Source organism: Chrysemys picta, chromosome 2 (assembly GCF_011386835.1).
Source record: "Chrysemys picta bellii isolate R12L10 chromosome 2, ASM1138683v2, whole genome shotgun sequence".
Taxonomy (NCBI): domain Eukaryota; kingdom Metazoa; phylum Chordata; order Testudines; family Emydidae; genus Chrysemys; species Chrysemys picta.
In genome coordinates this window covers 153700975-153713703 of record NC_088792.1, presented here as the reverse complement: position 1 = coordinate 153713703, position 12729 = coordinate 153700975, and the positions used below count along the sequence as shown (strand labels likewise).

Genomic DNA, 12729 nt, shown 5'->3' with positions numbered 1-12729 from the left:
ACCCTTGGCATTTCAGCCTCCAGTCATTGTACGATAGCTTTCCTAAGTGCTGAAAAATACCCCACCTTCTGAGCATTCTGCACTGACAAGTACATAAATACTATTTTAAAAAACCTGGGCAAAGTATTTACTCAAAACATCAGCAACATTTAAATCCAAACTTCTCTGAGCTTCTGTTTCTCCTCCCACCGTTTGTCTGACTTGTCCATTATAAGATCTTCAGAACAGGAACTAGCTCTTGTTGTACATATGTCTGGTGCCTAGCACAATAGGGCTCTGATTTCAGGTGGGGCCTGCAGCTACTGTATTGCTGTAATACAAATACATTTTGTATTTCTAGTCTTTGAACATAAGTTTTAAAAGAAAAACTGGAACCTCGATACTGTTGTAACTGGCACTCTATAAATATCTTATGTAGATAGCAGTAATTAGTTGCAATACAATAGACAAGGAGAAGCTATCTTGTTAAAGCAGAAAACAAGGAGTCAGAATCCTGGGTTCTGTCCCCAGCTCTGCCAATGATGCTTAATTTGTCTATGCCTTAGTTTCCCGACCTGCAAAATATTACCTATCTTAAAGGGATATTGAGAGAATATATGTTCTTTGAGCCCTATGTTGCTGGCACCACTCACATGTTAAGTGGTTGCTGGATCAGAGACGCACATGGTAGCAGGACACACAACTCTCAGCTGTCAATACCTGTAATTTATTGCAAGTCACATGGTAGTTGATGTTTATGTTAAAGCTGCAGCTCCACAAGTTAATCTCATATTTTTTGGGGGGCCTCAGTTGTCATTTTCAAACCCTTGGGTTGTCGATAGTAGGCACTGCACTTTGTCAGCCCTACCGTGCTTTGCCGATTGCCACATCTAGGTTGATTATATTTAAGTGTCCTAATTATTATATCTTTCTGATTAGGTTTGATGCTGTAGATTACAGTAATGATTTACTTTTTGTCCTTTAAAGTATATAGTACTCAGCTCAACATGCTGAGATGCAGCTAGTTTTTGAAACCCTGGCTTATTCCACTGTCCTTTCTGTATTGTGGGAAGTCAGTAGCTTGTCCTCCTGCAATCAAATTGCGATGAAGTGCAATCTGATAAATTTACGGTGGGTGATCTACTGTCTCTAGTGATCTTCAACCCTGTCCTAACTGATTCTGAGCTCTCTCTTGAAGCTTCTCCCTTGCTTATTTGATTCAGGTGTCTTGTTGCTATTACAAGAATCCAAGTCACTAGGAAAGACTCTATGCTCCTTAGGCCAGAGGAACTAACTCTGAATCCATTACATCACTGCACCCAGACCTGCAATTCTGTGTTGATCTTGCAGCCCTCTGCCTTGACCCTTACAGTTGGTACAGAGGTCATACACTGAGCTGTTTACCAGGTCTAACTCCTACTGCCCCACATAAAGAGCTGATTTTAAAATCTTTGCTCTGACAAGGCCTCTTGAGGGCTAGTGCATCATTTAGTTCCACATTCACTAGGTCACTCCCTTTGTTAAGCCCATAAATGGCTTTCAGTTGTACCAGATGGAGACACTGTATAGTAAGGATAAGTCATGATGTATCTATGCATGTGTGTGTCCACACACTGCTTATGTGCCCTGCTGTAGAATGTGACCCTTCATGTCATAGAATGCCCAGCTTTAACTCAAGCCTATGTTACTTCTTTAGAAATGCAGCTTTTAAAAGGCTGAAGGCGTTCGCTTGTTACAGTAGATTAGTGTGGAGCCATGGTATAAGAGGCATTTTAGAAATGCAAGATTGATTGATTGAGAGTGAGGCAGTTTTGCAGGTGGCAGTTGCTTCTAACGGAAAGATTGATTGCATGTACTTATTGATGCAGATTTTCAAATTTCCCATATTGGCTTCTTGTGCTTGGAAATTGCTGGCAAAGAAAGCTTTATTATTTCCTTTATTATTTGAATTTAGGGTGGGAAGGATAAAGAATTTGGATTTATGAATAAAGCATGTAGTTTTGCCATCCTCACTTATGGAGGAAGGTGGCAGAATTGGATCCAAAGGGTCCTATTGAATTTGTAGGTCAGGTTTATATTTAGCAAATAAGGAAAGCCAGGGATTAGGAGGATAGCCCCAGAAGCAAGGGGCTAGAGTGGATGTTTAGTGCTCTAAGCATTAGATGGACATAGCTAGACTCCCTGGAACTATATGTTTAAATCCCACCAGACTCATCTTTGTTCTTCCTAGATAGATTAGCTGCCTTATAGTTGGTTTACTGTGTTGCAATTTTTTTAGATAAGACCTTGAAAACTGAGTTCCTGTCTGAATATTAAAGACCCTCCGGCACTATGACAGGAAGTGGAGCTTTGATGGCCCCAATTTCCCTCTCTCACTGCTGTGTAATATACATGCAAACTAATATGCTATGATTATTGGAAAATAGAAGTCCATGTTATAAAACTATAGCAAAGGACAGTGAACAATTCATGTAAGTGTAGTCAATTTTTGCCAAACTCAATCACCAGACCATAAACAGCTGGGAAGAGTTATAGATCTCCTCTGTGTCCCCCAATCATAGCAGCACATCTACAGGCTATAGGTACAATTATAGCAAGTAGTCAGCATGCAAACATTTGATATTGAGGGACATTACACCCCTTTGCAATTTTCTTCATGCACACACATCTAATCTATTTCTCTTTGTGCATGTCCAATACATTCATCAGCATGCTATTTGGGTCAAATAGGCCCAGAGACTCTTAACTGTCATTTCAGTGGAAGTTAGCAACTTACATACCTTTGAAGATCTGGGCCTAGGTCCTTAGACCTTACCCAAGGATGTAAGCTTGCTTGTAACTCTTCCCCATAGCACCTGAATGAAGAGAGGATGCTGAGCTTTAGGCCTTGTCTACACTGCAATTGATTAATATCTATCTATCTCATAGAACTGGAAGGGACCCCCAAAAAGTCATCGGGTCCAGCCCCCTGCCTTTGCTAGCAGGACCAAGTACTGATTTTTGCCCCAGATCCCTAAGTGGCCCCCCTCAAGGATTGAACTCATAACCCTGGGGTTTAGCACGCTCAAACCACTGAGCTATCCCTCCCCCCTGTTCCACTACATGTCCTAATCAAGTTGTTATACCCTGGTGTGGTTTCTGCCTGGTTACTACCCCAGACCAAGTTCAGGGACAAGTTTGTAACAAGATTCCTTTAATATAGTTATAATGATGGGTAGGACACTACATGTTGTAACATCATGGTTTTGGTGGGAACCGTGTGGGAATATTGCAGTAATATGAGAAAAGCTCTTGTGCCTGGAGTCCCACCCTGACCAGCACAGGATACCAGGCTGTATGAGACATCCAGCCTGGAAAATTACACCACAAGCATGGATGTTGGACCTTCCACAGGAAGGAACTGAATCCCAGCACCCTGATTCCCACCTCTTTGTTCTAACCACTCAGAATGCTTCTCATATGCAGTATAAATACCATAGACAGAGCTAGGAATGATCAGAAAATGCATTTGAGCAATTCATATATATTTTTAGTCAATTTTTGCCAGAATCAGAGGGGTAGCCATGTTAGTCTGTACCTGTAAAAAGTGACAAAGAGTCCTGTGGCACCTTATAGACTAACAGAAGTATTGGAGCATAAGCTTTCGTGGGTGAATACCCACTTCAGACGTATGTGGTGGAAATTTCTAGAGGCAAGTATAAATATGCAGGCAAGAATCAGTTGAGAGATAACAAGGTTAGTTCAATCAGGGAGGATGAGGCCCTCTTCTAGCAGTTGAGGTGTGAACACCTAGGGAGGAGAAACTGCTTTTATAGTTTTGGCTAGCCATTCACAGTCTTTGTTTAATCCTAAACTGAATCACTGGATCCTAAACGTGTAGGGCCTGGTTGTAATAATTGGGCCTACACATTTACACCATTTGTAAGCCCAATTGTGGAAAAGTGGGTAAGTTTATGAAGTGTCACAATAGCTAACAATGAATGTTGATGGGGGAAAGGCGCAAAAGGAATCAAAAAGCTGAATTAGTCCAAACAAGAAGGCCTACTAATATAAGTCAAGGACTGTGTTAAAATTATGGCTGGTAAACAAGAGAAGCATAGGACAAAAAATGAACGGACTAAAGTAAGAGTCTGCCTGGCCAAAACTGTACATTTTGCAATACTGCTGTAAGCCTGTGACCAGAAAAAGGCAGCTCAAAGCCATGTCATGAAAGCCCAAAGTTTTCCAGGTCGCAGAGTGGCTGATAAGACCATATGCTGTGTCTGTGGTTTTCCCAGCAGAGAGGTTGCAAGAGAGTCCATGCCAGAGACAGAAGCTGCACTTTCTATCTATAAAAAGAACAGGAGTACTTGTGGCACCTTAGAGACTATCAAATTTATTTGAGCATAAGCTTTCGTGGGCTACATCCCACTTCTTCGGATGCAGAAGTGGGATGTAGCCCACGAAAGCTTATGCTCAAATAAATTTGATAGTCTCTAAGGTGCCACAAGTACTCCTGTTCTTTTTGGGGATACAGACTAACAGGGCTGCTACTCTGAAAACTTTCTATCTATGCTATTCTTTGTCTTCTTGTTAAAGTCCGACTCTGTTTTTTAGAAGGGCAGCTCCAGCCCATCTCAACTAATTTCTTTTTTCCACAAAAAGCACAGCTCTTCCCATCTAAAAGACTGGCAAACAAGGGGATTTTTCCTTATAAAAAACTTTGCGGCTAAAGGGAAAGTGGGATATGGTTCAAATGAAAAACCTTACTTAATATTTTACAAGTCAAATGCTTTAACCTGTTTTGTTCTACTCGGTCTCTATCTGTAATAGAAGGTTAAAAAGTTGTTAATCGTGTCTGACAGGGCAGCAAGCAGGCTGTGGTCTCTGTATACCAAACCCTGAACTGGGTTTAATGATAGACTTACAGGGCCATGTTAACACCTTTGACTCTTTGAGGCCACGCATTAAATTTTGATTGACAACCCCGACGTTGCAGTGAACTCTGTGTGGTCAGATCCCTGCACCCACACCCAGCCTGAACAGGTTCTTTAATGTGGTGGCTAGAGTATGCACAAGGCCTTAGTCAGCCTGGTTTTGCCCATCTCTGGAACCAAGGAGTGCAATATTGCCATGATATTCTGAACTTAATATTTCATAGTACATTCCCAGGCAAGTCAGTCTATTACTTTGTTTGTTTCTCCATGCCACTTGGTAAGGACGCTGCTATGTAAGGTCAGGGTTTCCTTGTGATGCAGCAAGTATCTTACCGGCATAAATTTAAAGGCAGAGATATTTTTGGCAGTCATCTCCATTGTTTATGCAGCATTTCCAGTTTAAACTCAAGCATCACCTCGTTCTGGGACAAACCTGTTTCTCCACATGGGAAAAAAAATAGAATGAAATAATCCTAACCCTAATGACACTATTAGAAGACACCCAATTACTTCAGGGCATGAAGGACGTCAGGAAGAATCCCCCACAAGCAGGTTATTCTCTAAGGTGGGGTTTCTCGAACCTTACTGTGAAGCATCAGAATAGTGACATCAGGTTTGATATGGCATTGCAATTCTGGTATTCGGTGTCCATTTAAAAAAAATCTGCATGACCAATTGTGTCATTTATGTGACAACCATGAAATCTGCTTGGAAGTCACAAAGTCCTGGATAAGTGAGAAGAGACTGGATGCATTGTCCAAGGCCAGATTGTATTCCCAAGCGTCTGCTTGGAAGCCAACCTGTTCAGCATGTATGTGTCATACTTATTTTGGTAATAATCTCTGGTAAACACTGAATTGGGTGGAGAGTCTACAATTTTCTGTTCCTTTAAAATTAGATATAGGCTGAAAGCAAAATACCAGCTCTGGACACTCTCAAAGTGTAGATAAGTCTAGATCCTATAGAGGTTCAAACCAAAAATCTCAGTTCCAAAAGTCTTTGAAGAAGTTTGTTCTGGATCCCAATTTTGTAGCTCAGGCTCAACTCACCATCTTGAGTGATATGTTGTCAGAATAAGGTTAAAAACCCAACTTGCACTAAATAATTAATCTCTGGAACTCACATCCACAAAATATTACTGTGGCCAAGAGTTCAGCAGGTTTTAAAGGATTAGATATGTGTAGAGGGTCCGGACTCACCCCTGCGGCGCCTCCTGCTGGTCGTCCAGGGAATTAGCTCGCCAGCCTCTGGAGCACCCTCTGCAGGCCGGTGATCCGACTCGTTCTCTCATTCTCAGCTCCCATGTCCCTCCCAGGACCCCAGTGCCCTTTGATCTGGGTGCTGCCCCCTGGCAGCACCCATATGCTAGGTCTCCCCTCCCTGGGGAACCCCCACCCACTATCCCCACCTTGCCTCAGCATTAGGCCACTGCCAGTCACCAACTAGCCCCCGCTCCCTGGGGCAGACTGCAGTATAGGCCACTCATACTGGCAAGAAGGGTTTGGACCTGCTGCTTTAGCCTAGCCCTGGGCTGCTCTCTGCAACCCTCAGTACCCTTTGGCCTTCCGCAAGGCCGCAGCCTGGGGCCATCCAGGCTGGAGCTCCCCAGCCCTGCTCCACGCAGGTACACTATCCCTAGCTTGCTACAACCAGGCCCTTCTCTCTCTGCACTCAGAGAGAGACTGCTGAGCTCCTGGCTCCCAGCCTTTTTATACAGGCCAGCTGTGGCCTGATTGGGGCGTCCCAGCTGTGGCTACTTCCCCAATCAGCCCAGTAGCTTTTCCCTTTGCCCCAGCCCTCTGCCAGGGCTGTTTTAAACCCCTCAGGCAGGAGCGGGGTAACCACCCTGCTACAATATGTATATGGATAATGAGAACATCTATATTAATAGGTTTCAGAGTGGTAGCCGTGTTAGTCTGTATCAGCAAAAAGAATGAGGAGTACTTGTGGCACCTTAGAGACTAAAATAAATTTGTTAGTCTCTAAGGTGCCACAAGTACTCCTCATTCTATATTAATAGTAGATAGGGTAAAGAAAGTAGAAATTTAAAACCAGTCCTGCACTGAGGTTACTTGATAACTTACCATCAGTGGGCTTTTTGCTTATTCTTCTGAAGCTTCTTGCACGGACTGCTGGTGGAGACCCAATACTGGAGGAGATGGACCTGAGGTGTGATCCAGGAACATAGGAATTACCAGATTAAAGAGACGGACAAGGCCATAGGTGAATTGATTTGTAGCTAAAGAATGCTATATACCACCACCTAGTGGAAAACAGGTAGCAGCATCTTTCAAATTCCCTAGGTACCAGAGGACATAGTAAATATATTGTTACCCCTTTTGGGGCAAGTGTTAGGCTGTGTCTACACTAGCGAGCTTACAGCAGGGCAGCTGTACCAATGCTTGATAGTTCTCAAACATTTTAAGATGTGTATGTGGTGTAATGATGTACTCCTTTTTTGGTAAATCAGGACTAAACCCTCAGTTTTCCTCATCTTTAACATGGGGATAATAGGACTCTTTTTTTCAGGGGTGTTGAGGAATAGAATCATAGACTTTAAGGTCAGAAGGGACCATTATGACATCTAGTCTGACTTTCTGCACAACGCAGGCCACAGAATCTCACCCACCCACTCCTGTGTCAAACCTGTGTCTGAACCATTGAAGTCCTCAAATCATGGTTTAAAGATTTCAAGATGCAGAGAATCTTCCAGCAAATGTCCCATGCTGCAGAGGAAGACTAAAAAACCCCAGGGCCTCTGCAAATCTGCCCTGGAGGAAAATTCTTTCCTGACCCCAAATATGGCGATCAGCTAAACCCTGAGCATGTGGGCAAGAGTCACCAGCCAGACACCCAGGAAAGAATTCTCTGTAGTAACTCAGATCCCACATCATCTAACATCCCATCACAAGCCATTGGGCATATTTACCGCTAAAAGTCAAAGACCAATTAATTGCCAAAATTAGGCTATCCCATTATACCATCCCCTCCATAAACTTTTCAAGCTTAGTCTTGAAGCCAGATATGTCTTTTGTCCCCACTACTCCCCTTGGAAGGCTGTTCCAGAACTTCACTCCTCTGATGGTTAGAAACCTTTGTCTAATTTCAAGTCAATAAAGTTTAAAATGCTACTACTTTTCAAAGATCACATAAAAAAAAATTTAAACATTAATTAATGAGGCCTCAGGTAGCAAGCTTAGATAGATAAGCCAAGTATTGCTATTACCATTTTACAGAAAGGAAAACAAAGGTTTTTGTTAAATGACAAGCGCTCAAGGTTACATAGTGGCAGACACAGAAGGTAAAAGAAGCAAATCAGGATTTCTGACTACTAGTCCCCCTTGCTCTTGCCATGGTAGAGTTGGGGGCTCAGGGGGATGTTGCTTCATCTTTGCATACACTACGTATCCTGCAAATGGGGACCATACTCAGACGCATTCAATGGTATTATTGAAAACGGAATCAGCTCCCAAATTCCCTCAGTAGATTTTTGGCCTTTTTATGATAAGGCTGCTCAGAATGCACTGCCAAAGCAATACAGATCCAAGTATGGTCAGTAAGGGGGGAAAATAACAGCAGTAGAGGACATTTACAGTAACTAATTAGATGAGACAGCTCATTCTTTGGATGAGTAGCTGATTTTCTTGAGGCTGACGTATCGTCTCCTGTATTTCAGTGCTGCAATCAGCATTTGGGATGTAGCTAGCTGAACAGGGAATGGGCCCATACTGGGGACCCTTTCTGCAGTTCTTGGGGTTCTTTCCATGGGGCCCTGCCATAACTCCAACGGAGGCTGCAGTCTACAGAAGTAAAGGATTGCTCTTTAAAGCCCTGCTCCTGCTCCCATTAATGTCAATGGAAGAGCTTTCCTGGATTTCACTGGACAAAGGGTCAAGCCCTAACATACTGTATAGAAGAGGATACATTCATTTTGAAGTAATTTTTCCATTTCTTTCTAATGCATGGAAAGAAGGAACCTTTTCCTAGTGCCTTCTATTATGAACATGGGAGCTCTCAACCTGAAAGTGGGTAGTCTGGGTCAATATTAACTTTAAGCATGGGCTTAAGTCCTACTTGAAGTCAAAGTTGAGCATGTACTTAAGTGCTATGCAGAACTGGGATCTGAGTACTCATCAGCCTCAGACCCATAGTGAAATCATGTTTTTCAAGTGGAACAACAACTGGGACTTTGACAGTCTCAGACTTGGATTCTACTCCCATCTAAACAGTTTCACTCTCTCTTAGATTGCTATATTTGGATTTCACTATTGTAATAGGAAAAATATCAGAGACAATTCCACTCTCAAGTGCAGTCTTCACAAAAAAAAAATTTCAGCCTTAAATTGCTTGTCTTATACCTGGATTTTTAGAGGCATCCAGTTATTATTAAAGTGAATCAAAGATATTCTAACAAAATCTATAGGGAACTGACCTATTTTGACCAAAAGTTGCGGGTGGGGGGGGAGAACAAAGTGAAAGGGGATAGTTTTGCTCTCATTTACACTGGTAACTGCAATCTGTTGAGTTTCTTCAGCGAAAGGAATCACACTGGAGTAAATCCAGAATGAGCTGAATCTGGCTTAGGGTTATCAATAACTCTTAAGATCTCAACTCTGATGTCCTTCTGTTGAAAGACAAAGAAATCTAAGGCAGATGAAGAGTTCATCATTAAACCTATATACCCTCTGCATGAGAAGTCATGTGGTCTGGCTGTTAGGCCAGTGGATTATGTCTAGGCCTGGGGTCTATTCTTGGATCTGCCATGGACTTGCTGAGTGACCTTGATCAAGTCACAGAGGGGAAAAAAATAAATCAAGATCAGGACTTCTAGTCCCCTAGTTTTACCACTAAGACAACATTCCCTTTGGTAGTTTGTGGGGTCTATGGAATAGGAGTCTGTGTCTCTGTTTCCCCTTCTACCGTTTGTCTTGTCTATTTAGACTATAAGCTCTTCGGGGCAGAGATTGTCTCATGTATCTGTACAGCACCTAGCACAGAGGAGTCCCAGTCTAAGTTGGGGACTGTTGGCACAATGGGAATGCAAATAAAATATTCATCTTCTAGAGAGGTCTCACTTTTGAGACAGATTCCTTACTGCATCATCAATAACCAACAAAGCAAAAAATACGGTCATCAGAAAAATGTTTTTTAAAGCTTGCATGTGTTGCTAATAAGATCATTAAGACCCTTTAAAAAATTCTAGGATAGAACAGTGAGTTGATGGGGCTATTATTATTTAAACTCAATATTACTTAAAAAAAATCACTAACTGCTTGGGAAGATACATTTCCCTTTCACGTAGCTATCACAGAACAGATTTTAAAGAGCGGGCCTGGTGCAGCAAAGCATTTAAACATGCCTGTGACTTTCTTTAGAACTTAAACATGTGCCTAAAGTTAAGTGCTTTGCAGAATAGGGACAGAGGTTAAGCATGTGGTTAAAAGCTTGGCAGAATCAGAGCCTAAACCCAGGAGGGCCCACTCTGATGATAGAGCCTGACCTTACACCTAGAATTTCACCCAGTGACTCCTACATTCAGCTCAATAATTCTGGTTCCCCGGACTGGTTCTGTCCAACCTGTGATATTACCGCCAAGGAGCAAGATTCCCATTTAGGAGAATGGCTCAGGTTTGAATGTCACTAATATTTGCACACAGGCATCTTTACATCTTTTCCTGGTGACTGATGGGGCTGGCATCAATTGAAACTAGAAAATACAATAAGTCAGCATGGGAACATAAAAAAAAGCAATATCTTGCCCTCCTTTGTATTATTCTGTCTCGCTATTTTTTTTTTTTTAAAAAAAGCTCAGTAGATGTTATTAGTTTGCTGCCCTCTGAGTGACCATTTAGGAAGACGACAGCAGTGCCGGAGCTGTGAAGCATAAATTGAAATCTAATCAGAAAGGACAGGATTGTTGTGCCAAATCATCCTTGTGTATCCTGCAGGTTTTTCTGTCCTTATTTATGCTAAGCTCAACTATGGCTATAAAAATAGCAGTACAGCGCTAAGCCTCTCAATGGCAAATATAGCTGAATTTGGCTAATTGCAGTCGACAGGAACAAAAGCAGAACTCCACCGCAGGGGCTAATCTAAGCCTTCTTTCATGCTAGATGCCAGAAAGATGCTGTAGATTGTACTAGGATTGTGAAAATAAAGCCCTGCTATAGAATAATTTATATTTCTAGGGCAGTCAAAGTGCTCCAGGTGAGTCACAATATTATTTCTCTTTCAATTCTATGGAGGTTTCACACAAGCTAAACTATAGTATTTAGTACAAAAATTAAAGGCAGTTACAAATCTATCGGACAGCCAAGACCTCTGCCATCAACCAAAAGCCCTGGAGCCTCAGCCCATCCAGCCATATGTTAAGGGCTGGTTTTTCAAATGAGCTCAGCACTCACTTTTCAATCTGACCTTTGACAGTCTAGAACAGCACCCACTTACTGAGTGCCCCCCATCACCAAGGTATCGCTGCAGGGCCTCGCCGCTGTTTTCTCTTTCATTGGGCACCTTAAACCACTACCACACAATCCAAAGGGAAACTCAGACATCCAATTTATTCAATCCTCAGGTACATGCCAGCCCCCAACTCAGCTCAGTGTCTCTCTGTCCTTGAGGGTGTTCCCAGAGCTAGATCACATTGTATGGTTTCTGCAGGAGCCAGTCCTACTCTCTGCAGCTCCTTCTTCAACCCATCTACACTTCCCAGGTTTCTTTCACTTGAGCAGCCCCAGCTTCCTACCAAGCTTCCTCCCCCCTCTCACATATTGTTTCAACCATCCCTTTCCTGGCAACATCCTGCTGCCTTACATATGGGGAATCACCTGATTCCTCTCAGGTGGGGCTCATCAGGGCTGGTTTAGCCTGGGCGCGCCTACCCATGGGCCAGCCGCCCCATCACAGAGAGTAACAGATTGAGTGAAATCTATTGCTCAAGCACTTTGAGAGCCTCGCACAAAAGGGGCCGAGTTATGTACCTATTTAAAGTGAAATCTTTCTCACTTTTGCTACTGATTTCCATGGGACCAGGCTTACATCCCTCCAGCTGGTCCAAAATCCCTCTTGGGGAACTGGTGTGATGTTCCGATGTTGCTGCAAAACCAGCGTGTGTTCAAATACTGCTGAGGGTTTATATCCCTGTAACAGCTGCTGGGAACTTCTGCAGCTGGCGTAGAGTTTCCATTCACATTAGCACCTGCCACCAGTGATGCTGGAGTAGACGCTCAGCAGGGAAGCTGTCAGATAAGAGGATAAGGTAGCCACTCTGGGGAGCACCACAGCACCTACCACAAGGCTGTTCAGGGAGGCGGAAGGGCTAGCAAAGGTCCTGCAGAGAACATGGCATTTAAACTAGTTAAATCCAACAGTGAGGAAAATTTAGTGCCGATAGCTCCAACCACATTACTCTGGATATCGGGTAATAATTCCTGCCTCCCCCCCCACCTCTCAATGCCTCCCAGGGGTGAGTTTTTAATTAGACTCTTCCTCAGAATAGCTCCAGGACCTGAGAGCTGGAACACTGAAACCAACTCTGAGGAAACATAACCTCCTGCCCTAAAGCAAAAGCATTATCCAAGAGTTACTGAATGAGGAGATCATCCATATGGCTTCCTGGGGCTTTGCTCTTCTTCTTAGGAGTCTGTCTCCCTTTCCCATGTTTGTACCCACTCTTCTCTAAACACTAGACTATGTGCTGTCAGAAACATTTGCAGGGGGACAGATTGGACAATCTAGTACAATTTTACTAGATTTACATTTTTATAATTCCCCTCAAGGCCCATGCATTGCATGAACTGAAAAAGGGACACCCTTTGGGGACCCTCTGCACTCC

At 43.0% G+C, this 12729-nt stretch overlaps 1 protein-coding gene across 2 annotated transcripts in view; it reads right to left on the bottom strand.

The window, feature by feature from the left end:
• SLC23A2 (solute carrier family 23 member 2) overlaps nt 1–12225 on the bottom strand; it is a 129781-nt gene extending 117556 nt beyond the window's left edge. Inside the window, exon 1 of one of the 2 annotated variants that reach the window (XM_065584452.1) lies at nt 6980–12225. The gene's annotated coding sequence lies outside the window, so the exon portion shown is untranslated. Of the gene's footprint in view, nt 1–2759; nt 3640–6979 lie in introns of those variants that run through there. The other variant, XM_065584451.1, reaches the window with a different exon arrangement.
• Nucleotides 12226–12729: the final 504 nt, after the last annotated feature.